At 35.5% G+C, this 27425-nt stretch overlaps 1 long non-coding RNA gene across 2 annotated transcripts; it reads left to right on the plus strand.

The window, feature by feature from the left end:
* Window positions 1-1617: 1617 nt before the first annotated feature.
* Window positions 1618-22257, plus strand: LOC135417143 (uncharacterized). 2 transcript variants are annotated; one of them, XR_010431910.1, is made up of 6 exons: window positions 1618-3384; window positions 5430-6494; window positions 7082-7238; window positions 10275-10349; window positions 14856-14980; window positions 16920-22257. It is a non-coding gene; the product is annotated as an uncharacterized LOC135417143 (long non-coding RNA). The 2 variants fall into 2 exon arrangements; XR_010431911.1 differs by having other exon boundaries at window positions 1619-3384; window positions 5430-5532.
* The last annotated feature ends 5168 nt before the right edge of the window (window positions 22258-27425 follow it).

Genomic DNA, 27425 nt, shown 5'->3' on the forward strand with positions numbered 1-27425 from the left:
CACCTGAACTAAGTCTGTTATCTTTTTATCATACTTAGGAGGGTGAAAGTTACAGGTGGCTATACAGATAATAAAAATAATAAGAAACAAATTACCCTAGTTTCATAAACTTATGTTAAAAATTAAGGTAGCAGAGGGCCATGATTTTTTTTATACAGTGTATACTCATTTGGAAAACACAGGAAAATATTTTGGATTATATATGGAGAGAAAGTGCACTGCTTGATATCTTATTTCACTAAATATTTCAGATCTTTTTCTCAAAACCACAGGTGATTATATTTATTTGATTTAATTTCGAAAAATGTTTTGCTTATGCTATACTTTTCTTTGGTTTTAGTAATCTCAGAAGCTGAAGAGACTGACCAATTTTTTGTCCTTTAACATGTTACATTGCTACTGAAACTTTCCAGCACTGAACATTTCACTGATTCCCTTTTCTCTGCCATCTGTCTGATCTGGCCTCTTTCCAAATAATACTGCTTTCCTACTGGATACGGTTGTCCTGGTACAAGAGTTTTCAGTCAGAGTAAGGAAAATTCACATTGTGTTCAGTTTTTTCTTTGATAGTGTATATAAATATTGAATGGCCATGTACACTTGCAGTTTGTAGATTCTAAGATGCACACAAGAAAAAAACTTGTTTGTCATAAACTCTGACTTATGCTCTGCTTTATTGAAAACCTGACACTCACTGTTAAAAATATTTGTGTTTTCTGTCATTATGTTCTGTGTTAGTATGTTTATTTTGACAATTACTTTATTACAATATCTGAAGAATGGATGTTTTGAAATCTGGCTGTCTGGTTAAAAAATGTAAAGTTCCAGATTATACACAACCTTGCAGAAATGTTAATTCAACATTTTGGAAACAATTGTCTTATCTTAGAAGCTCAACATGAAATGTCTTAGGAATGATAGTATATTTTAGAAGCTGAGCACCATGTGCCATTTAATGGATTGTCAAGTTGGGCACAAAATCACAAATCTCTTCTTGACCATTATCTTCAGAATTTTAGATTTATATAAATTATATACTGTCATCATATATTGCTTTAGGTATTACATCATATCTAAGGACATCAACAGAGAAATTAGATCCCACAGATCTAAGAAAATGCAATGCATCATTAAAAATACATATGAAAAAGCATTGTATTTTTACGTGCACAAGTGCATTAACTGTTGAAAAGGTGGAGAGGTCTCATTTCCCCTTCTTCCTTTATGCTAGAATCACTTTCATGCTAGTAATTAAATAGTGCGTTTTATAGTGAGCAATTGTAATAAAAACCCATCAGATACTGACAACTTCTTTCAAGAGGAGCATATTACATTATATTCTGAACTATGTAGATCATCTCTGAGCAGTGTTAGAATTTCTTGTCAAACAATTAACGCTGAGTATTCCAGAATATATCTCACAAGCTTATTTTTTTTTTTTTTGCTATTGTATGCTCTCTCTCACATTTAAGGGAGAACACTTCGAACACTTCACTTTTTCTTTAAGAGAGAGAAATGTTTTAGGTTATCTGTAGTCCAGGTTTCAAGAAGTGATTTTCATCCATTCGACTGAAAGACTGAACCTTTGCCTTTCAGGATCTATCGCTGTGTCAGTGTCACTTCCAAACTCTTGACTAGGAGCTTGAAACAACTGTCTTCTCAGGTAGCAAGCTCCAGGGTTAACTCTGAATCCTGTGCGTGCTGGGACAAGACGTTGGGAGTTCAGTCAGTGGTTTGAGGATACACATGGAGGGTAACTCAAAGGTGTTGGCACTATTTAAGTCTTCCCTAGGCCATAACTTGAAGACTTGCATTTGATTTACACAAAGGCCCTTTTCCAGTGCCCTGGCAGTACAAAGGTTGCATTTGCTTAGCCTCTTCTGAACTGGAATTGTGGGAGTAGTGAATGTAAGCACATGTTCATCTTTTGACCTGTGCTGATACACTGAAAGAATGGTTGGTAACTGGCATAAGGAGATTCAGGAGTGGCTGAAATCAAGGCAGCCAAGGACAACAATTTCACTCCAAAGGCAGATAAAATTGATAAAACTCATATGTTAAATAACTTCCTACTGAGTCTCTACCTTGATAATTTAAAAATGTCTCCTGGGAGAAATAGAAAATATTCATTTTCTGGGTTTCATCTGGAATTCTAGAATGTATACTTTCTACCCTCATGTAGTTTTTTGTAACAAGAAAGCTCTTTCTTCTCTTTTGAGAGTGAATTATGTTCAGTACAAAAAGCAATTATTTTTTAGTTTATTTATAAGTTTATCAGTTTTTCCAGTGTTGCTGTGAGTTATTAATACACTGTCTGAAAGATTTAATTTTTTTCCCCAGTGATCAGCATTCAATGTAACTGTCTGGAATTGTATCTGTATTTCATTTTGTGCCATTATGATATTGGTTTACTGTATTTTCTTTACTAAGCAGACACTCAGCACCTAACTCATAGTGCAGGGTGTAGCTTTACAACCAGATGATATTTATTACTCTGGTAAGCTATTTGAAAAAAGAACCCCAGACTCTAACTTGCATGAAAATGAACATATTTTCATGTAAATTCCTAAAGAGGAAACTGGCAGAATTAACAAGTATGAAAAAGTATTGCTCTCTTCACCAAAGTTTGCCCAAAGGCTGGGAAGCAGCTGAATTACTGGATAATATTAGTATCTTGGTTTTACTGTGAAACAGATGTATGCTGCCTGATCTTTTTCCTGTGGGAAAAAAAGAACACATAACAACAACAATCACACTGCCCCTCCTTCTGCCCCAAACTTAGCATTTTATATATGTTAGATATAAATAAACTGTGATTTTTTTTTTTAAACTTCAGCTAGCAACTTTGTCATCAATTCTTGTGAGATGAGAATCAGGCTTTGTATTTAATAAGAGATTCACTGTTATTTAATTACATGAATGTGGTCAGAAAACAGTCTTTCTGACCAGAAAGTGGAAATAGGATTGTGATGTTGAATATATGGTTTTGTTGCAAGCAGTGTTTTTTCTATTAGCACTGTTGACCCTGAGCCCTGATTTTGTAGACACATAACTTGGTTGCTAAAAATAGGAAAATAGGCTTATGTATGTAATTTATTTTAAAATGTTTTGGTCTTTTTTTTTATGGAAGAGAGAGAGATATTTGGAGAGGGGGAAATATGGATCACGGTATTTGTAACAAATGCAAAATGTTTACTAATACTAGTTGCTTTTGTAGACTTTTAATTTCCAAATAAATTTGAAAAGTGGTTAGTTTGTAGCATTGGACTTATTTTATTGTTCTGTCGTTCCTGGCAGTGTTTAGAGCATGATCATTCCAAATTTCAAGAGGAAGAAAGAGAATTACTGCCAGTGATTGCCATCTTAGCGCCTCTGCAAACCTGGGTGAGTATGCTTGCTCCATGAAGAGTCTATGTATGAGGAACTACCTTTGGCATGTAGTGTTCTTCTAGTAGAGATGTGCTGCATGGCAGCTATAGTAATAGCCTCAAAACTGTTGTGTGAATGGTCTTGTTTCCCTGTTCTTTTTCTTTCATGCCAGCATCACCACTGTTGGAGCTCTCTAGAGCACAGCTGCAGCATGACCCACAGTGTTTCTGCCTCCAGTGTTCATTGTTGCCCCTCCATGGTAGAACTCAGAACCAGTTAATCAGTTTGAGGTGCCTCAGCAAAGCTGGCATACCTCCTAAAATCTGGCCATACAACTAAGCCTATGCCTTTCCATATGAATGGCTCCTTCAAAGCCAGTAGGATCGCTCAGAGAGGCTAAAGCTCAGCATGTGGGTCAGCATTGTTAGTGTATATCTTCCCCTTTTGGAAATGGCTATGTGGATTTGTGTTTTGAAATGCTCTGAAAGAGAAGCCCCTCCCACACTAGAGCCACGAAAATATTCCAGATAGCAAAGACAGCAGAACATGTCAGTCATGCTACCCTTGCACTACCCAGACATCTGTGAAAATTTCATGCTTGTGTGAGCAGATTCTGCAAAGGGCTGAATTTGGCTGTATATCTTTGAGGGAATACTTCCATTTTCCCTGCTGTGCCTGCCTGTTATATGCTTTTAATTGTCCTTGGTATTTGGGGGAAAAATAAAAGGCACAAATTAAATAAAATGTGTGAACAACAGGAGAGGGCAGGCTTAAACTGACAAAAAGCAAAAAAATCAGAGTAGCTGTAAACCTGGAAACACTGTTCCCAACTCCTAGCGTGTGCAGGAAATGCAGCACATATGGCACATGGAATCACCTGGAGCCAGGCCTCTTTGTTGCACCTTGGCATAGGAGAGCAGGAACAAAGCAGGGGTGCAGATTTTAACCCTCAGGTGCCTGCTGTTTGGTAAGGATCAGCTTAAGCCTGTTCTTGTACTTGGCTTCCCGTTTACAAATATGTGATGTTAATAATAGAATCATTACTGAATGATCTCTTTTGTACTTAAACATGGATAGCAGTACATTTTTATTGGTTAAAACCTTTCAATATAATTCTTTCTAGTCTGTAAGAAATGCATATAGATGTAATAGTATCCTTTCTTATAGAAAACTTGAATTTTATTATAATGACACTTCCTTTATGATTCTCCTTGCAAAAGCTGTTTCTGATATTATGCTTTTAAGTGAGCTTCTCAGTGTTTCTTACAATCATTAATGAATCAGACTTTAGATAAAGACAGTGTAGGTATGGCAGCATATCATTATACAGGGGAGTAGAGTGAAGCATGAGGATGTAAATATTTACTACATCTTGCATGATGTTGAGGAAAAGATAGCTCTAAGAGTAGGATGATGTTTTTTACTGTTCATTGTGTACTTATCATAAAAAAAAAAAATCTTTGAAAAATTCAAACCTTTCCTAACTTCTGCTTAACATTGGCAAAAATGTTTGTCTGGAAAAAAACTAAAGCAAAATGAAAAAAAAATCAGAACATCTGATATTAAGTATTCATTCTGGTTTGGGTTTGTTTGTTTGTTGGTTTGGTTTGTTTTGTTTTCTTAAAAAGGTTTCTTCTTTGGGTTTTTTTGTGGTTTTGTTTTTTTGTTTGGTTGGTTAGTTTGGTTTTTGGCTTATTTTTTGGTATGGCATTTTTAATTTATTTGGAAAAAAAATATAAAAATCTTCAGAAGGATAGAAAAATACCTGCAGATTGATGCCAATCCATGGGATATTTTTACACAAGACATCCTTCTCAAAACCCCAAAAGCTGCTACATCTGCCTCCTTTCCTGCTCTAGAAATTTGTTTCATTTCAGATCACTGTGATACCACTAAGTATGTGCCCTGAATGTTATAGTAATGCACATGCATCTCTGGTCAGTTTGTCTATCAAGACTTATATGTTTTCCTGTATTTCATGCACAATGGGTATTAATTCACAGATTATTATACATCAAGCATTGTAGAGCAAAACAATTGTTACTCTTTTTTTTTTTCAGGGGCATCATCACTATCACAGGCTGATATTGCACAGCTATATGATCAACTGGAATCTCATTTTGAAATAGAGAAGTGCAAGATTTCAAACTTACGGGTATAATTGTATGTATTTTCAGAAATTGAAATGAGCTTATGCAGAAATATTCAAAATAGACCTTGAAGGAGGAACCAAAAATGTCCAGCGAAGTGTATACATTAAGAAGTTTTAAGAACGTGTTTTGTATTTAAAAGGCAACAATTCCTTGGAACCCTAGAAAAGGGGGAAGCTCTTACCCAGTGGGACTTTGCTTCTACACTGGCATTTTCCGTTTAATGAAATTTCTGAAATATAATGGTGTAACCACTTTAATATTTATGTCTATACACAGTTAAATACCATTTTATGTCTTACATTTTTTTAAAAGAAGTGGACTAGGAACATAGTGTAGCCCGTGCTGCATTAATTGTCAGAAAAACAATATGTATATTCAGTTGAGACAAGGAAAGCCAGAAAGTTTTGGCTGTAATTAGCAGTTTTTGGGGAGGAAGACTCTACTTTTGAAAACAACTTGTTTGCAGTAGTTGAAATTTGATTACTCAAAATTATCACATTATCATATTGTTGCTACAGTCTGTTTTCAAAAACATAGCTTTAGTACAGTGAAACAGATTTCAAAGTTACCAGGAAAGAAGAACATTTAACTATAAGCATGTGAGTCAAGCTATCTCTCCCTGCGTAGAGTGATGTCAACAGCCACAGGTTCTTCTGAGCTGGACAGAATGCTTCAGCACGAAAGCTTCACAGCTGTTTTAGTCCTTCCTTTTCCTGAGCTTATATATGCTGTGACAATATGGGCGGTTTGGATCAAAGCTGAATTGCATTTGATTGCCCTGAAGCAGAGAACAGAAGAACTCGCATCTTGAAATTAGACATAGTTGGATTTTCAGTGAAGGTGTTTCAGTGAAGACTTAAATTCCTGAATCTGACCCTAAGTGCTGTGGTCTCACTTTTGTGTCTGCACTGAGTTTGTTACCTGGTGCCAAATGATCCTCTCTTCATCAGGATAAAGTCACTACATTATCAGGTTTGCATTCTGTAGCATTTACCTTTTTGCATTTATTACAAGAAGATTTACATTTTGTAAATGTGTTTTGGACTGCTTGAATTACGAAAGTGAGCTCTGAGTTTTGATATCTTAATGGAAAAAAAGGAAGTAAATGACAAATGAATTCTTGAAATTTCCCACCTGAAATCTCAGAGAAAGTGGGGGGAAAAGTTCTCAGAGAAGGCACTCTCTGAAGAGGGCAAATGGGGGACAGATGTGTGACTTCAAATACCTGCAAATTCCTGACTGAGTGCTCTAGTTTTTATATGATAGAAGGTACAAGGAGTAGGTTGCCACCATTAATGCTATTTTACAAATAGCATTTACTAAAGTGAAAATGTTGTAGCCAGCCTAAACTGTTTACTAAGTGGGTAGTTATTTTTTTGGTTGTCTCAATCTGCAGCTGTTAGCACACACACTTATTTTCCAGTGTTAGAGAGACATGAATGGAGCCACTGACAGTGACTGAAGGCACTTCTGCTGAAGTAGCCAAAATTAAACATTTTATTTGTGAAAGAGGATAGAAGAACCTTTGATGTCTCAAACTCTTCTGCTGTTCCCTAAAGCTTTTCACACCAGCTACTCATCTCAACTGGAGAAAACAGCACTTGGGAGTCAGAGAGGAAAAGTGTTCAGTGAAGAAATTCAGTGATGAGAGAAGAGTTTCATTGGTGTTGGAAGGCAAACACAGAAAAGTAAACACAGCCCAGTGGATTACAACAGGTTAGTAAATACAAATGCTGTAACATTTCCATAGAGCTCTTTCTGTAGAAGCAACTGTTATATGCAATGTAGGGTGTTGTTTTATTATTTTCATCACATTTTTCTAAGTTATATGCCTTTCTTCATTTTTAGTGTGCTTTACTCACAAAAGTTGTTTGAAGTTACTGAATAATAACACTGGTAGACATTAAAGTTTCAGAAAAATGTGGAAAAGAGGTGTTACAATTTAGGTAAATCAGTCATTATCAAGGTGTTTTGGGATTTGCTGGTTTGGCTTCTCATGTGCTAAGTCTCCTGTAATGTGTTACAGTTGTGAAACATATTCCGACCTCTCACAACAGTGCTGAGAACCGAGACACCTCTGCCCCCACTGAACTTTACAGGAGGGAGAGAAAGGCCCATTATTAGCTTTTGTGAAGTGCAATGAGGTACTGATGAAATGATCTATATCACTCTGAATTGCCTTTGTTCATTACACACGGAGTAGTCCCTGAGCAGAGGAGAGGGAACATAAATGAAGTATTTATTTAATATCAAGGTGCTAAAATCTAGGCAGCACATCGTAAGTAAAAAAAAATGGCATTTGGGAATTGACATGCTAACATTTGTTCCTTTCAGCTTGTCTTTTTTAACTTTCTGTTGTTTCTTTTTATCCATGCAAAATTGTCAAAATGTAAACACCTCTCTATTGACAAGATACACTAATGTAAGTAGTAGTAAAAGAAGTGTTGACATGAAGGCTAAACTAAAATGGAGAAGGATTTCTGAACTATTCTAAATTATTTTTTTTCTGACTATTCATAGCTATGGGCTGACAGATAAATTCTACTCATTTGCAGACAGCAACTTCTTAGTTCTTCTGCAGAGAAGTTGAGAGGAGAGGGTCGTATTTTGCTATCTGCTCTCCCTGTATTTGAAGTATTTAATTGTATGTCTCTTGTTTGAGACTTCCATAAAATGGAGAAAACCAGAATTGTTCCCCAAAGAAAAGGATTGTTTTCTAGCATTGCCCTACTTGCCAAATTTCTTGTGACTATCACTGTATAAGATGATATGCAAAGATGAATGAAGGAGGTGAGGGTAAAAGATTTATAACCCAAATAATACCAGCACACTTACTTCCACCTATACCAGACTCTGTCATGCATTAATAACATCTCCTTGTAAAAAATAGATCCAGACTTCCATTCTGACACAGTTAACTTGCAGGACTGGTAAGTTGACTGGGGGGTCAGTCAAGTTAATGTACATAAATGCATACTGGTTTTATATATGATAAGAAATACAGTGCTTATTTTTGCTTTTTCTGAAAGATGAAAAGAAATCTTTTTTATTTATTTCTATTTCCTCTTAGCAATAAAATCTTAATTTAATTTTCTCAGTATGGTTAGCTCATATGTGAGACTTTAGGCACTCCTGTACTTTCACTATGTCTTTTTATTCTAGTGAAAAAAGTACTCATTTTAGCAAGGCCACTTACAATACTTGATCATATGTGAATTGACAGAACAACCTACATCCTATTCCAATTCCTTTTATTCTGTAGATTTTTGCCTATGCAACTTGCAGTAATTCCTATGAAGCTGTCACAATCTGTTCTATCAAAATTACTTACAGATCGTGTTGTTCAGGGATCGTTGAGATGATAGATTGCTATGGTCTCTCCTGTTAATGTGTGCTTAGGGAGTCCTTCATTTACACAATAGACTTATTCAATTTTTGGTGAAATGTGATTATTACTCTTGCACGGAAGACATGCTCAATCTAGATATGGCTTGCTTATTAAAGAAATTGTATAAAAATAGGATGTCCCTCCACAAAACTCTGCTTTTAACCTTACAAACTAATTGCCTTTACCTTGCCATTTGAAGGACTGACAATTTTGCATAGCACTGGACTGTTAGTAAGGGCTGGCAAGAAGTCCAGCTGCAACAGAGGCAGATTGAAGCATAACTGATGGCTCAGGGTGACTCAAAATCATGAAAAGCTCACTGGGAAGTGCAATCCTCTTTTCACCAGATCAGATGTGCTCATTATATTCCTGGCTAGGTGGCAGAAGTGTGGTTAGAATGGTCCATTACTGGTTGTGGAGCTGTGTATGAGAAGATTTTAATATTTGAAGGTATCAGGCAGCTTGGACAACTGTAGTCTAAATCTAACCGGTTTTATCCATAACATTTTTATTCAGCCCTTTTTAATGAGAATGGTGATGACTTTTAAAACTTTTTCTTACTCAAGTGCTCCTTTGTTGTTATCTTGGTTAGAATCCCATTTGTTGGTAAGTCATCTGTACTGTAACTGAGTAGTGGTGGTCTGAAGATCTAAAACTGAGGCAGGAAAATAGAGGAAAAATTCTAAGTATAATCCTGCCAGTGTTTGTTTCTGTCACATTTCCTCTATTAGGGCTGTCATGGCAGTAGGCTATACCTGCTTAAGTAGTAGCTTATAAGGTTGACCCTCTGCTTGAGTCAGGAGCCTCCTAGATTATGAGCATGTGGGAGAATATGAACTGAGGAATGCAGGAAGATCCTGGGAGCTGCTTTTTTCATAAGCTCAGCAACTGGTATCTGCACTGCTGACTGCACTTTGTGCAGTATCTGTTATTTAGGCTTTTGTATTCTCACTTGTACTTTTAGCTTCAACTGGGCATGTGAAACCACATACCTTATAGAAAGTAACTAAATAAATGGATTGTGTCATTCAATTTCAGGGGATTTATCCACCCTATCTTGTAATTTTTACTTACATGAATAATCTTTGTTTACACGTTCTTAATTTGAATGGGATTACTTGCATTAGTGATAATGTGAGTAGCAAGTACAGGATTAGTTCCTGTATTTGTCAGTGGTGTCAAAAGCAACAGAATATACAATAATTTGGTTACATTTTCAATTATAATCTGAAATTAAAGAGCTTTATTTTGGAGCTGTTGCTCTGAATAGCAAGTATTGATACTTGTAATTGAATTCTGAGATAGAACTTTCCATACATTTGTAATGCAGAAAGCTCTCTCATTATATGAAATTCACTTGGCAGATGAATGGTCACCACTTAGTAACAACATTAAATCCTGCCTTTCAAGAGTCAAAAGGACTGGAATCTGCTTCTAAGGTAAAATATTTAATCTATTTCATATCTCAAAATTCTATAGTCTGAAATTACTAGGTTGAGAAACATTTTGATAAATATTTGAGTACATGCTGTGATTAATTTGTATTAGAACTGTACTTTGAACTAGTGTAATTCATGTTGGTAGGACACCTGATGAGGTGATCCTAAAAAATGCTCCAGGAAAACCTACAATGAAAATTTAGCTGCTTTGAGCAATTTTCAGGACTCAGAGGTAAAATTTGATATAGTGTAAATAAGGGTGGCAGAATGAAAATAAATTATGCTGCGGCTAGCCTGTTTTCCACAGCTACAGGTTTGGGGGATTAATTCTTTTTTTTTCCTATTTTTTTGCATTGTAGAGCTTAATTTAAAAAAAATTATTTATATTTAGCTCATGCGTAGCTTTTGCCCTTCTTGTAATTAAACAGCAAATGTTGGGAAATCAGTAATTTTAGCAAATATTCTTTTTTCAATGCCCAAGACTTTTATGGCTGGATAAATGCTATCAACTTTTATATAAAGCTTTCTTCCACCTGGAAGGGATGTCTCCTCAGTAAAGAAGAAGTAGGGAAAGAAAATCTGAAAAATATGGACAAATTAGATATATCTCCTTAGCCCAAACTAAAATCAAGTTATTAGCATTAATAACTGAAAATATGTTTACAATACAGCCTTGCAGTATTTTGAAGACCAGATGTATATCCTACCAGCCATTGTGGCTGCAAGTCACTTTATATGCAGGGACATATGGTGACCCTGACTCATAGATTATTTGACAAAGAAGCAGCAGTAGACAGTGAGTGTAGTCCCGTTGTTTGCGCACACTAAGTGATACTGCATGTATTACCTCTCTGAAATATGGGATGCAAAAAGTTTTTTGCTTTAAAGTACCCTGGCCTTTTCTGGTATCTTAATTCTCTTCTCCATAGCCAACTTCCTTACTGGTCTGAGAAGGTGATTCAGGACTCTGCCAACACCTTGATCTTCACTGGAAGTGTTCAGGACCACAGCAGCAGTTGGCTGCCAGTAAATTATAATATAAAATCCTTCCATTATTTTTCCCCTTGAAATTACAGAAAGGATAATCACGGTCTGGCCTTTAATAAAGACTTAAACATTCTGATTTAGGGTAGGTATTTCTAATGTTTGATTTTGTAAACTGCTGGACTTACTTTAAAAGCAAATATGACAAATAATGAAAGCCTGTTGTCTTCAATTGTACTACAAATTGTAGATATGTGAGAATTGGCTTGGTGTCTGAAATGAAAAATGGGTACACAAATTTCCAGGTTTAGAGAAACTGCCTTTATAGATACATGAAGAAGGAGTTAAAAAAAGGACATCTTCTTTAAATTACCAAAGAATAACAGCAGATTTAGTCTTGCTGCAAAGAACACAAGTTTAAGTTATAGATGAAGGTGTTATAAGACTAAAAGCTCAGCTGTTCTTCTTAGTTATATCAGATAGTCTATAAGAATACATTACTTTTTCAGACAAAGCTTCCTTGTCTTATAGCTGTAGACACCTGGCTACTACTTAAGACACAGAAACACTGTCAAAGAAAATAGAAATTATATATGAAAAATTAGATAAATAATATCTAGTAAAAGTAGGAGTTTCTGCTGGATGAGCAATAGGCAGTCTGGTAGAGTTAGATAATTGTCTTAGCATCATTAGTAGCTTGGGTTAGAAGAGAGAATTTAGGAAATTGAAGTTGATATGTCCAAATACTGAAACAAAGAACAAGATTTGCATATTTTTGTTCATAGACTCATTTATTGTTCAAGTTGTGTGTTCATCTGCAAAAGAGGAGAGAACACCACCATAGGTTGCATTGATAAAAGCAAGGGCAAAATTCAGGGACAAAACTCAGGGGAAAATAACTAATCTTTCCTAATTTGTTCTGAATTTGGACATGCAGACCTCAAATACTCTGATTTCTGTGAAAATGGTCCCTCAGCTATTAAAAGTCATAATAATGCAAGACCATGGAACCAGAAAAAGCTTTTAAAAGATTGTTTTTCTGAATAAGTGATTCTAAACTCAGATTATACTCACTAGACCCTGTATTTTCTGAGTTGGCAGGAAGTTAGCCACAAAACTCACATTTAAGTCAATGGGAGTTACTAAAATCAGTGGGAGTTGTGTACTTTGATCTCATGTAAACTCAGTGAATTTCAATGAAAATAGCAATCAAAATAGTGGTGGTAAATATAAAGTATCAGAGTAGATAATATATGAGTAAATGAGCCAAATATCTAGCAAAATGAAAAACATGATGGAAAAGAGATTATTGAAAACATTGAGTTATGCAGGGCTAAAGGAGAATTTGCAGGGCTTCAGCAAAAACAATTTCTTGAGAAGCTGAGGGAAAATGGAAAGAAAGCCATCAGGTATAACTGCTGTGAGGAACAACTTGGGTTTACTTTCAGTGCTGTACAAATGCATCCCAACAAGTACAACATACAAAAATAAAATCAAGAGTTAGGAGAAGGAGTTTGTATTATCATACAAACATATCATGTGTAATGGAGAAGAGACAGAACAAAGGAAGAACTGTTCAAGAAAAACAAAACATGGCAGAGGAAGAAAGCAGACAGTTGATAGGATATGACTGGCTGAGGAACATGGGAAGCATGTAGTCTCTCTGCTGAAGAGGGGTGATGCTGATGAAAGTAGTTGGTGCAGGGAGAAGTTAACTCTTCACAGCATGGATTTTTTTTATTAAGCAGATATGTTCAGCAAGATAACTCACTAGTCCCATAAAAAGTATTACAGTAAAACGTAGGACTTTCCCTGACATAAATGTTGTAGATTTGAGTTCTCTCTAATTCACTAACATTTCAAACCAGTGTTAGAAAGTTTCAGAAGAAATAGAGGGCCATTACCTACATTCCTTTTAGTTTTACAAGATGCAGGTGCTTATGACCCTTGTAAAATGTCCACCAAAGAAAAATGGAGAAAACCTCTTTCCTCAAAAGCTACTACTTAGAAATGGTCTTCCAGAGAAACAAGCCAATAAATAAAGAGTTGTTGATAAAAATGGTGAAGAGACATAAAAAATCAAGACATGAAGTTCTAACAAACAGTAAATGGACAGTATGCAAACCAGTTGAATTATGAATTGCTTATAGGTAACATACATGTTTACTGTGACATTTTATTTAAAAATTTAACTGCTAAATTAAAGTGGCTTTATGCCTTAAAGAGCATATTTATGAGCAGGATTTTACAGTTGGTCATAATTGGTGATTTAATACACAGGCTATCGTTGCAGCTGTGTAGCAATTCAGATGAACAATTTGATGCCATTGAGAGATTGCATAAGCTTTCTAAACTAATGAAGTTGCATGTGAAAGTAAAAGATAATGCTCTGAATACAAAGCAAAAGAAGCTACAAAAAACCCCAGAACAGCAGGAGAACACAGGTAAAGGTTTTGAATAGATGCCAAGTACTAGAAGGTACAACAGAGATAAATAAAATACACAGTAAAGATGCAATATAATAAAACACTGTAATTTGGGCTGTCAGCATGAGTGTAGTGAGTTCAGAATAGAAGTGAGTTAGCTTTTATGGGATATTTAACCACAAACTGCCAGAAACTGAGACTGCTGCTGGTAATACATATTCAAATACAGCAAATGTGTCATTGGGAAAAATTATATAAAATCACACTATGAACTTTTTGGTTGTATCTCTTGAATTTGTCCACAAGACATCTGCAATTTGCCTTTTGTCACAGTAAACATGTATGTTACCTATAAGGAATTCATACAATTCTGCTTCAGAGTGCTTTCTCATATTTAATGATTGCTATTTCAGTGTCCTGTGCTTTGGAAATGGTTAAATGCAAGTTAGAGGGTTTTGCCATCCTCCCCCAAGTACTTCATACCTTCTTAAAAAGTATTTTTGGGTTGGTTGTCTGGTCTGATTTCCAGTAGCACAAGATATGGGTCTTTCACATTGCTGTTCCAGCCACCATTCTTAACTGTCTTTCAGAACCACTTTCAAATAGAACAAAGATAAAGTTTATTCTAATAATTAAGTATAGAAATATAGCATTTTCATATCTATTTTTATACATATATAAAGTTAAATCTTCTTTTGTGATAATTTTTTTTATTCATTCTGAAACTACCTAGATTTTTCCATTATTTTTGTTTTTCTATATTTGATTTTTCATAGCTTTATTAAACTAGTTAGTTGCCATCATGCAGTTCTTAATAATCTCTTCCTCAATGCCATTACTATTCACACAAAATGGTAATCTTGCATATGAAGAGGCAATAAAGGTAACTGTAAACCAGGATTCTATGTACATTTCTTAATGCACTTTCTAGTTTATTTCCAAGCAAAACCAACAACAAAAGCAACTAATTAGCAGATTATTCTGCTATTTTAACAGAATAACTTCTGGAAAAAAATGCAGGGTTTAGAATAAAATGTTTTAGAATAAAATTGCCATTCTTTACTTATTGTTCAATAAATTTTCTGCAAATTTGTAGATATTTAGTAATCTACTGGAAAAGTTTGCCACCAGTTCTAGCTTTTATCCCAAGTTTGCTGTTGTTCTGACGATATTTGATGAGGAAATTACCTGCTACAAGGAGATGTTTAAAAATCACAGACAGTTAAGTAGTGAAAATCTCCCTTCTTTTATTAATTTTAATCATTCTTTTTAAAATTATTAATTTACCTAAAATATATTATTTATTAAATTCATTAATCTAATATAGCTTAATAATTAGTATCATTCATTATCAGTTTTTTTGCCTAGAGAGAAATATTTTATTTCTATTGCAGTTTGACATAAGTTTTAAGTACTTATTTAGGCATCTTCCATTATTTTATACACTCTTTACAATTTTATATGCAGTTTCAGAAATATAGTAATTTTCTTTGCCTGTTTTCTGGGTATTACCTACTGATTTCTCTCTTACTGTTAGACACGTGCCATATTTTCATAGGAGCTTAGTTCCAAGGACTTCTTTGTTTTCTTCTGTGCTGTGTTTTTAGTAGTACACATACTTGTGTACCTGTTGTACACTAACAAAAAGAACAAAATTTTTTTTCTGTCGATTTTCACAGCTTAGTGATAGAAATTAAAAATTTTTCTCCTTGAAAGAAACATTAAGATGCTTAGAACAGTGTCTTCATTTTCAAGCCTGCAATTACTAAGGTATAAGAGATGAAATTCAGTATGTTCTCTGTTTCTAAAGTAATACCTCTGTTTTTAAAGTAATTAGAAAGTAAGGAAATATATTTCCACACATACTGAAATTAGTTAAATGACTTAGGAGAAAGCTGAACAGAAGTCAAAATAAACCTGCAGAGGATTTTTGCTGATCTTCTCAAAATGCTGCCATGGCTTTTGGAACACTGCTCATTTTCATGTATTGTCAGGTTTGGCACTTCTGGCTTTGAAACAAAACCAAAATTAGAATTATTGAAAAACCATGAGACAAGCAGTTTTTCAAAGTATTTCTAGCTTGATTACAAGCAGATTTCATTGGAATTTAATGATTTAGTTCATCCTGAGATTTACTGTACCATTCAGAGTATTTATATTTTGCCAATCCTTCTGGCAAAAATGCAGGCTTTGGAAGGAAAATATTTTTAAATTCTCTCTTTACAGATCAAGTTTGTAATGATATCTATTGCCTGTGTGGAAATGAGACATTCAGGATTATGAAAGATCTCTTCTCCCTGCACTAGGATTTGAAGAAGGAGATACTATAAAAAGGAACTTGACAGTATAGCAATAGTAGCAGGAAACTGGCAGATTTTTAAAAAGCAGATGCTCTTGTGAACCGAAACACAAGTTCTGGAGGCTGCTGAAACGTTCATGAGAAATTTAAAAATACTTGAAATCTGAACACTTTCTCATCTTATTTCATTGAAATTCAAATTATGTTAAACTTCCAGTTTAAAATGAGCATGCAGATGCTTAGAATTCTTTTTTTTTTTTTCTTCACAACCAAATTACCTTCTGATGAAATTCAGTGAAAGCAAACCACTTAAACTTTAGACAAAAATTTAACAGGCCATATCCAGTTCTTTAGAATTCCAGTGGAAAATAATTACAGTAGAGATTGCATAGATGTACAAGAAAGCTGATGTAGCCAGTGACATTTTGGTTCTATTTCCTGTCTCTAGAAGCTCAGATCTGCACATCCTTATATAAGCAGTTAAAGGTATACTTTGACATGCATGACAAATATGGAAACGTGCTCATAAAGTTCTCAGAGGATGCTTTTTCATTTTTATAATCTGTTCTAAGTATCCTCCTCATTGATTTTTTTTTTTCCTCCTGATTTCTCTAATTTCTGTAGGGATTTTGTGGAAGAGGAGGAAAATTTCTGCACAAAGTGTGAAGAAATTTGTCTTCTTTAAGAAAAGTATAAAGAAAGAGCAATTGGTTGTCTTGGCAGTTACAGCAGAAATTAGATTTCACAATGCTCTTAAAATAAGGGTCCAAATCTGCATGGTGACAAACCACATGAGATCTGATAAATCTCTCCTCTTCATGAGATTCATGACTATAAAACAGTCTTCATTTGTGTTTGCAGCCCACTGTTTTAGTGTCATCCATGTTTATTGCTGAAGTTTTGCCAAAAGAACACCCTGCAGTTCTCCAGGCTTCAGGAGTGTTGCCTGTCAGAAAAGCCAGTGGAACTCCTTAACAATAACTGGACTTGCCTTCAACCAGCATAAGCCTCGTTCTTCCTAAACAGATGGATGTTTCACAGAGGGGCAAATGAAAGCATCTCTATGAAGCACCTGAGACTCCTCTGTCACCCAGTGTAACTTGTCCCAGGAAGCCCTTGGGTATTTGCCTAGAGACAGAGATTGTGAATCTGAAGCCGATACCTCTTTAGTCACTGAGAGTGGATTTGGGATTTTACGTGCTGCTTATACAATGGTAAAACTGGGACTATCACCATAAATATTTCTGTTTGTTTAAATTAAAGAATGGACGTGATACACTTTATGAAAACACACCAGTGACTGCAGGCAGTTTAAAATGGTCTTATGAGTTACAAGAGGCTTCTCAGGCATGGAACACATTTTCAGCACATCAATTCTCTGTAAGTATTGCTGTAAAACATTGTACAATGGGGCTTAAAACACTTCAGGCACTTTCTGAAGTTATAGCCACATTGTGCACTTAGAAATGACATTGAGATGAAATCTCTTTTGTCTCTGTAGAGTTTTGCAGATAGGGGAAACAAATTGTGTTTTGCAAAAATATGAATATTGGAATAAATGTATTAATATAATGAAGAAATGGAGCTCTGCTAGACACGGGATCTACACCTTCTCTGTGCCTCAGACCTCAGTGTAATAATTCTCTGGAATTTGGATGGTATGAGGTAATTTTAGTCAGAAGGTTACACAGTAGTAAATTTCATTGCATGACATTAAGAATTTCTTTTAATTGTTTTAGCAATTATTTTGTTTTACGGTAAAATTCTCTTTCATTCTAGAGAGAAGCATAAGTTGTGTATCTGTTTTCATGAATTTTTACTTCAGCGTGCAAAAAAGTGTAACAGGATTGTGTGTTTGTATTATACATGTTCCCTGAGAAGCATTAGAGGTTTAAAATAAGAGAAATGACATTTAAATTTCATATTTCATATTTATATTGTACATGGGATCTAAATGAAGAGACTAGAACTGCAGGACACAGATGGCAAAGACCTGTAGCTCTTGCTTTCAGGAGGCTGCTATAAATTCTGCTTCAGTAAATTCTGTAGTCATGATAAGGTAACTTGAGATAGCTTTTTACTTGGTGTCTGATTGCCCTTTTCTGAATAACAAAATCTTTTGTGATTCTGTAGCTTTCTGCTATTTCTCCAAGGGGTGTAATATCTTGAAATTTTACAACATCCTTCTAACACCAAGCAGTTTCACTGCTTTCATATTGCAAGGGACACACTAGGTAAATAAAGAAGATTCTTATTGACAGATGCATGTGAATATAAAAGCATACTAGAAAATCGACATAACCATAATAAACTACACTAAACTAAAACCAAACTGTTTTCAACTATTTTTTGCAATTATCTTGTCTGTGGGATGGTTGTTAGTCTGCTTGTAGTTAATCATACATTGTAGTCTTATTGAGTGTATGTTTACTTTTCTTTGAATACAAAAGGGTGACCTCTAATGCATTAATTTATTAAATGCATGGACAGAGCCAGCTCCTCCCATCAGGAAATTTATGGAATCAAGCATAAGTGGCTTACAAGACTAGTAAAGGATGATGAAAGTTCTCTTACTAGGCTATGTAGAATGCTTTTCAGGGACTGGAATAAAATCCATTGTTGATTTTAGTCCAGTTCTCAGAGATATATTTTGACAAAACTACTATCATTACTGGGGTAAGTACTGATTGGAAGAATCGGCCTCCCTTGTAGAAACAAAGAAAAAAGTTACCTAATGGGACTTCTTCCTGCTGATGGAAATGGCATCTCAGGAACTGGGCAGAGACATATTGGACTTCTCTGTAAATGTTAGAATGAACCTTTTCAATCAAAGTTGTGATGATCTTAGATTCATTTTAGTTAAAATAGTTCTAGTTTGCATATGGAGAGCTAGTAAGATAGACTTTCCAAGGCTCTAAACATATTCTTATATAATAAGAACAAGCTGATATCATCCAGTTTTGAAACAGGGTAATGTCCTCACTGAGAATTTTACCAGTTTGGCTGCACTGTCTGTGAACTAAAACCCGAGTATTTCACACAGAAGCTATGACAGAAAGACAAAGGAGGAGCTGCAGTAAGAGAAACTTGTCCTGCTTTTGTCTAGTCATCCATCTCATGGAGAGCCAGAAATGTTCAGTGTTATAGTCTATCCTGGCACTTTTTGTATACATTGAAAGCTCTACTAATGTACAAATAGGATGCAGACTCTGCTATATATAGTAAGAAGAAGGTTGAATCCATTGAGAACTTGGCAGATATTTTTAAAACTAGGAGTCTGAGCATATTTGATTTTCATTCTTTTCTCCCAAATGAAAAGACCAATGGTTTATTGCAGCATAATAGGTAAACTTGAATGTGGTACAGAACAGACTGAACAAAGAAGGAAGAAATCTGTTTAACAATATTTCTGATAACCTTAGAAAGAATAAGAGTTTTTCTTACTCTCCTTATACTGCAAATTTAACTGTAATTACAAAGCTGTGCCAGAGGCTGTGCCATGCTGCATGGAGAGTTTTGACAAACAACTGATGCTGCTTCTAACTTGGCAGAGTGCAGATCTCTGTGAGTGTAATGAACAGGCAAGGAGACCTTGCTTAAAATGTGGATGAGAGAATCAGAATATTCAAGCATAATGTGAAATTGGATGTTGTGTAGATTGAGTCAAACACTTTTTTTATCAAGAAAAAAATGGCAAAAATCTTTTCATCTATCCTTTGATTAAAAAAAAAAGAGTGAAATGTTCAAACTATGGAGTACGATTCAAGAAACAGTAGAAAAGATTTACCAGATAATCAACATGACAGTAGATCCAGTGAATATTTTGTTCTGGGAGTAGCTATTGTCACTAAGTAGGTGTCAATACTTAGAAAAGCCAGGATTAAGTAAAAGCTAAAACTGTTTTCAAATATTTGCACTTGCTGATGTAAATCTGACTCCAAAGGGAAATAGTTTTCAGTAACTAGTTCCAGGTGTACTTGTAAAAGTTACAATGGAAAGGTAATTATGTTGTAAATAGTGGGAATGCACTTCATCAAAGTGAGAGTTTCTTTATTCCTGGACTCAGTTAGCTGAAATAAGGAATACACACTGGAAAGCGCAATTCTAAACCCCTGTTACTCTAAATTACTCTTTCCAGGACAATCAGTATTTGCTCCAGGCAGATCCTCTTTCTGATGAATGGAAACTCTACACTGAATACATACACTACATGATTGTAGATGGACTGTTCAAAGCTATCAAGTGTTCTCTTCAGTATCTGACTGAAAACATTGAGACAACATTTAAATCCACTACTTTATTTGAAGTGCAGCTTTTTCTTAATAGCAGTGAAATGACTTTTAAACGTTCTTTGTACTTAATGTCAATGGCAATTTCTGTGATATTATGGAGAGTCTAATCAAAACCAACTATGATACTGCATCATCTGTAGACAGATTTGTCAAATACCTTGGGAAAGACCCTTTTCAGTTATTCTTACTTTTGCTACTTTTCCTTTTTAAAAATTTTTTTGTTAATGTCACAATTGACCTTTCCTCTAGGCATTTGAATGTAGTTGTTTTCCCAGTCCAGTGACCCTTATCCAGTGGCTTATGTGAAGAAGGCTAATATCTGAAGAGAGGCTGTGAGGCTTTTTCCCATCTGTTTTCTGTGAGCTGTCATATTCTGCTCTCCTTAACCTCTGCCTCTCTTGTTTTATGAATGCATCCAGTCATTTCCATCAGCCACCAGCATATATTCTTTGAATGATATTAGCTACCTTTTTAACTTCTTCCGGTTCACTTGCCTAATTGAGAGTGCCTTTCTAATACACACTGAAATCTGCAGCTGGATGATGGACTGTCTGCAAAGCTGGTTCATGAACTTGCCTTCTACTTTTGCTTGTATACTGTGCCCAGGAGGTCTTTGGCTTTACAGTGCCTGTATTACTGAGCATTTGGTGTCAAATGACTTCTATATATTCCAGGTTGGGCATTTCTCAAGAACTGTGGGTTTCTTTGTGATTGTTGGTTGAATATTTGCTTTCTTGGTGCCTCATTTCTCATTAGGACAGCTAATACTGTTTCTGCTCCCAGATCTGCAAGTACCATTGAGCTTATTTATCCACAATTTCCTTCTCTATAAGCTGTGAGGTTATGTCCACAGATGGCAGAAAAAAGTGGTTTGTGAATTGCAGTGGGACACTTTTGCTAGAAATTTAATGTTAATGCAAGTTTTTGTGCAAGAGTATTCTTGCTGGACTAGCAGGACGTGCAAAATGCTTTGTGCAATTTCTTCCTTTTGCAGGTCTTTTTTAATATCAGATGGAAACAAATATCAATAAATAAATATATCAAAATCACCGCTTATCCAGGGAAAAATAGGTTAACTGTAAATTGGTTACACTGTATAATAGTGAAAAATAAACAAAGGATAAGGTTGGACTCAATATTCCAGTTTTTGGAACGCTATGAAAAATGACACTGATGGTCATAAGGACCTGAATCCCAATCCATCTCACTAACTAGTGCTGGAAGTTAAATCAACATGTTGGAGGATGTGAGTAATAACAAGTGCAATGTTTTGTGTCTGACTGATGACAATAGGTACTTTGAATTTTTGATGTTAGTGTGATGCATGAAACAGAAATTATAATTCTGGAGAAACATGTATCCAAGCAGTCATTCCTATTAACTTGTTTCAGGGAGCAGACAGGAAACTTGATGTTAACTGTCAAGCTATAATTGTCATTGCCATCAGTACAATATCGTGGGTCTTGGCATGTGACTTAGCTCTAAGGATGTCTTTTCTTTCTTGAATTTACTCTTTGCCTCCACTGCTTTTTCACTTTTGGATGTTCATTTAGCATGACTTAGATCAGATGGATACCCTGGAAAAAATAAGTCAAGTAGCTCTGAGGAACAAAGAGTGGTACTTAATGGATTGATGATGAAATTAGATGTATAAAGCAGTTTCTACTCTGTGGACGATTTCTTAGTAAAGAGGAGGTGGAATTTTATGAAAATTATGAGGTTCATGAGACTTAGTTCATTCTAAAGAATAGGTATTTCCATTTTTGCCTATTATACCACCTTGAGCCTATTAATAAAATATGTCTATTAATGAAATATAAGTAATTACATTACTTTGTTGATTTGTTTAAAATTTAGTGTTCATCATGTTTCATTTTGTTTGTTGTTTTTTTTTTAGGCCCAATATTCTAAAGAACTTCAAATATTCTCAAGAACCTTCAAATCAGAAGAATTTTTAATAGGTAATTCAAATTAAGTTGGCCATATAATTAAATATAATTGGTGAATTTAATTTAAAAATTAACCTGAAAATTTAAGGAAAACAGCTCAGCTTTAGGCAAGCTTCTCTAGTTTCTCTATCCTATATATTTTTTACGTATAAACTCATAAACACAAAAATGTATATATATGTAATCCTTTTCTGTATATGTGTATCTATATTTGTATTTGTATTTATATTAAGAAGGATGGACTGAAGGATCTCTTTAAGTCCCTTCCATCCCTTTTAGCTATGAGACGATAGAGAGATTTTGCAGACTTTTGTCTCCCTGCTGCCTTGGGTGTTTCCTTGGGACAATAGACATAATGTCTTTGGCCTTACATTTCTTCTGGATAAACATCAAATTCTCAAAAATGTTGCTGTTTTTAAGGTGTTCATAATATCTTAGAAATAGTTATTTCTTCTTTGATTGTTGTGGACTGAATTTTTTACTCATTACTGTATTAAGGATTTTTAACAACTCTGTCATCTTTGGTATAAATTTATATCTACAATGCATTTTAAAATGGCACTTTCACCATGCTTAAAAACTTCAGCAGGACTATTTAGAGCATTAGAGCTGGTATCTAGATTGAAAATTGCCTGTTTGCTATTCTAAAGATCCATTCTTTGGGAGAAGAGCTCTTTGAAATTAGTGGCAATCCTGGATTCTTCTAAAAGATGGATGTGGATCACAGTGCTGTACTCATCCCCTCAAATGCCCATCTAAAGTATTCAGACAGCAAACCCCTGCCCCCGCCCCCGATTCTGCAGCACTGAGAACCTGAATAGAGTTATTACTTGAACCACATGCGGCAGATGCAGAAAAGAAAGAGATGGTCAAGTGTAAATGAGTCCATTATATTTCTCAAGAAATTGTCATATATTTCTCTCTTGTTTAAAAAGAGGGGGGGGGGGAAAGAACCCACCAACCAAGTCAACACCATGCTTCTATGTTTTATTTGATTGAATTTACTTGTTCATTAATATTTTTATGTTTGATTTGCTTTAAGTTTTCATGTGCTCTGTGCTACATTACTTACATATTATTAATGCTACTGAATGGAGGGGCTCATTCATGAAACCAGAGACAGGTTTGACTAAGAAAATGTGAGGAGAGTACACAGCTCTGGGTGAAATAATGGAACATCCATAGAATCAGAAAGGTTGGAAAAGACCTCCAAGATTGTAAATTCCGACCTTTAATTGAATACCATCATGCCCACTAAACCTTATGGTGAAGTGCCATGTCTACTTGGTTTTTGAATGTTTAAAGGGATGGTGACTCCACCACTTCTCTGGGGAACCTGTTTCAATGCTTAGCCATTCCTTCAGTGATCCAGTGTCTATGCAGGACCACGAATTCATAGAATACATTTTTGAAGTCTTAAAACTGACCTCTTGAGAACTTGTGGATAGCAGCTGTCAGAACTGGGGGTGAGGATTCAATGCAGAACCGGAGGTGAGGATTCAATGCAGAACCGGAGGTAAGGATTCAACATAACAGTTCTAAAACTTTGGCACATACTTAAATAGAAGCAAGTATAAAAATAACCCTGGATGAAATTGTATATTTTTTATTTTACAGCTTTTTACATTAGACACTTTTTTTACTGGATATATTTTTAAATATAAAATGATATCTGCTGTATGTTCCCAATTCTAAGGTAAATACTATATTGACTTAATCGGGTACAAAATAGGGACATTGTACATTTTTCTTAGTGTTTTCAAGTTTCATTCAAGGGACTTAATGAAAAGTGTTTATCAATGCTGTACCACCATTGTCCTCCTAGGAATCAATTAAAATGTTTAGAAGACAAAGTTATTTGTCCGTGGGAGGTAGTGTTTTCACCAAAGTAGTCATACACTAAAGGCAGTTTCGATGTTAAGTTTTAACTGTGGATCGCCTTTATTAGTGGAACATAGATTTCAAAACCAGACAAGACCTTTAGTTTAGTTTATGTGGTCTGCCGTCCACAGAATAGGATTTCCATGTTGCACAAATATGTCTTAGAAGGACCACCGAAAAATTTTTATTTTTATTTTTGTGTTTGTGCTTGTTAATCCTGAAATGCAGCCATTAATGTAACATATGCTCCTATCCAGCCCTTGCTGCTAAGATCAGAGCTGAGGGATACAGAGGGATCACATGGCTCAAATAGCTAAAGATTCTTGGTCAGGAGTTCAAGGTGGGATGTGTGATATAGTGGACTTAATCCAATGTATGATTTACAGCAGAACCTTAGTCTTGGTGGTCTCTCACATTCCAGATAGATGCATGAAACATGAGGAAATCCACTGCTGCATTTTGATATATACAAATTTTATGTGAAAGCTGTTGAAAGGCTGGTTCTGTCTACTGTCCTGCTGAGACAAAAATAATTTTTGAAACATGAACATTTCTGGTTAAATGAAAATTCCTTTTTCAGATGATCTTAGCTAAGAAACTCACAGGGAACATTTGATTTAGTTTTCATAAATAAGACCTGGCAAACAACTACTGAAAATGGCTCAGTTCACCTCTGTTCACAAAATTAAAAGGTTTTTCTGTGCATAACCTGAAGCTGGTTAAATCCTGATCCTGTAAATATCTACAGGGTAGTCTTAATCTTGCAGGATCAAGGCATTCCTTTTTTTTGCAGTAAATCGGGTAATTAGCAGCTTAATCACTTTGCACGTGTACAAACTGTCAGGGTCCTGCATGCACTAATAGGGCTTTAATGGCCGGCTCCACCCCACACCCAGGGGACTCCGCTTAAGCTCAGCCCTGAGCTTTTGGTTTCTCTCAGAGGCACGTGGTAGGTGTGCATGTCTTACAGCCTGCCTCCGGCCTTGCCACCTGGGTGGACTTGGACCTAGATCTGGACCTGTGCTCCAGGTATGCTCTTCTGGATAGACCCCCATGGTTGTCTGTACGCTCTACCATGTCCTTACCTCTGTCCCTCCTAACCCTCCTGGCTGTACCTCTTGGAATGCAGCATCTGGTTTATTGCTGGCTGTGTTTCGGGCTATTGATGCGCCCAGTTACAATCAATCAGCTCTGCTACCGTGCTTAAGGCCCTCTAGGATTGAGCCCTCGGTGGATGAGGGTATTGTCTGTGCTGGGGTCACTTTCTCTTCCTAGTTTACCTTCCCTTGGGAAGCAGCCAGCTTTTGCTGCTCTCTGAAGAGTATGTGCCTGTTTGCACACAGAGGTGCAGAAGTGGTCTCAGATGGTACATGCAAATTGAAGGTAATCCTCTTGAAAATTTGAGCCATGTTCTTTAATGTAACTTTAATTAGGAAAGTGTTGACAGACCAAAAGTTGAAGCAATAAAAATAGCACTGGTATAATATTTGACTGGTTTAGCATGTAAAACACTGGTTCTTTATGAATCAGAGCTTTGCTTTCAACCTGGTTTTTCCAAATGATTAAAGGTGTTTCAGAAGATATTTTTTTCCCTATCAAGATTTGGAGGAAATGTAAAGACTTACACTGCATATGAAAATGGGGAATCTTGCAAAATAATGTCTTTACTATTCAATTCTAAACTGTCGTGCCTCTTAATGCAGGTGAAAAATAATCTTCACCATGGAAATATCCTTTTTTAAAGTACAATTTATAGACAGGTATTTTATTGTGTTCTTAGTTATGCATTGTCAAAGGATTGCTAGTGTTTATTAAACTTCTAGTCACTTGCTTCGAATAGTGCTTGGAAACCTTTCCGAGCAATATGACTTTCAAGGAGGTAATGAGGTTCAGCTGTGTCACAGAATTGTGGAATTAAGTAGAATGAGACTCAGAGTAAACACAAATGTTTGCAAAAGCCCTGTGTAAGTTTTTCAGAACAACAACTGGAAAAATCTCCATTTATCTTTGTGTAGTTGCCTTTAAACTACGGTGTCTAATTATGCGTTTTGTGAGCAAGTCCACGTCCACATTCAATTCCACTTGAGGCAGACCTTTTTGTCAGCAATAGGTATAGCTTCTAGAGTAGAGGAGCCTTTGAGATGTCTAAAAGCAATATGAGGAATATATCCCTTTTTTGGACCAAATTGGGTTCGAGCACACCCTTGTTAAGAGCTAGGCAGGTTAAGCAAAAGGGCTTAATATATTTGGGACTTGCTAATACATTAGGTTGTCACTATATGTGCATTTTTATGCCCTTCTTACGGGTGGATCAAAATAATGAATTTGTCAAACTATTTTATCGCTGGGGTGTTTTTTGTATTTTGAGGATTATTTCCAAATTTAATAAACATGTTCTAACTAGAAAATGCAGGATGTTGTAAACATACTTTAATCTTTTCCATAAATTGCATTTTGAGAATTACCTTGAGTAAGGAATCCATGTTTGTCACTGCATCAGGATGTAGGGAAGGAATGGCACATACTCAACTAATATTTTTCCAAAAAAAAAAGAGAAAATCAGGGAAAGGAGGGGAGAATGAAAGTATGTGTTTGTGTGGGCTGGTTTTTGGCTCTGCAAACTAACAAACAATATCTACTTTTAATGTGGTTAGGAATTACCTGAAACGTGGAAGAATCTTCACTGTAAAGCAGAGAAGTAGTACCTCTACAGTCCAGAGAAGTGCTGGTTATCAGAAGGAAGCATGTTCTTTTGGAGGTGAGATCAGTTCTGTGCTCTGAACCAAATGATTTTTCATTTTTTGTTCTGATAACAAGCTGGTAGCAAGCTTCACTGAACTGAGAAATTGTAAACTCTTAGAAAAGGCTGTCTAAAGATAACAATTCAGTGTTTCTCAGTAATGTATTCTGAATGAATCTGATAACTTAAAGCCCACCTCACCAAAATGGGAGTGATTCTTGTTGTCCCCTTTATCTTCAATTACGTCTAATCTGTTTCTAATTCAAACAAGATGATGCTGTTGTCAGATCAAATGTAGATTTTAAATGTTTTATGCTTCTCCACTGGGAATATTTTAAATGTGTGCAGGCTGTCTTTCAGGGCGGCACTGACCAAGGCTAGCAAAGTTTTAGATAAATGTAAAGGAAATAAAAGTTATTAAAAATGAAATGATTCATAGTTCATGAGATGGAACACATTAAATGAGTGGCAGCAAAGGAAAAGTTAGGGAACAGTCTCCTTGGAT

The sequence above is a fragment of the Pseudopipra pipra genome, chromosome 7 (assembly GCF_036250125.1).
Source record: "Pseudopipra pipra isolate bDixPip1 chromosome 7, bDixPip1.hap1, whole genome shotgun sequence".
In the NCBI taxonomy this organism is placed as follows: domain Eukaryota; kingdom Metazoa; phylum Chordata; class Aves; order Passeriformes; family Pipridae; genus Pseudopipra; species Pseudopipra pipra.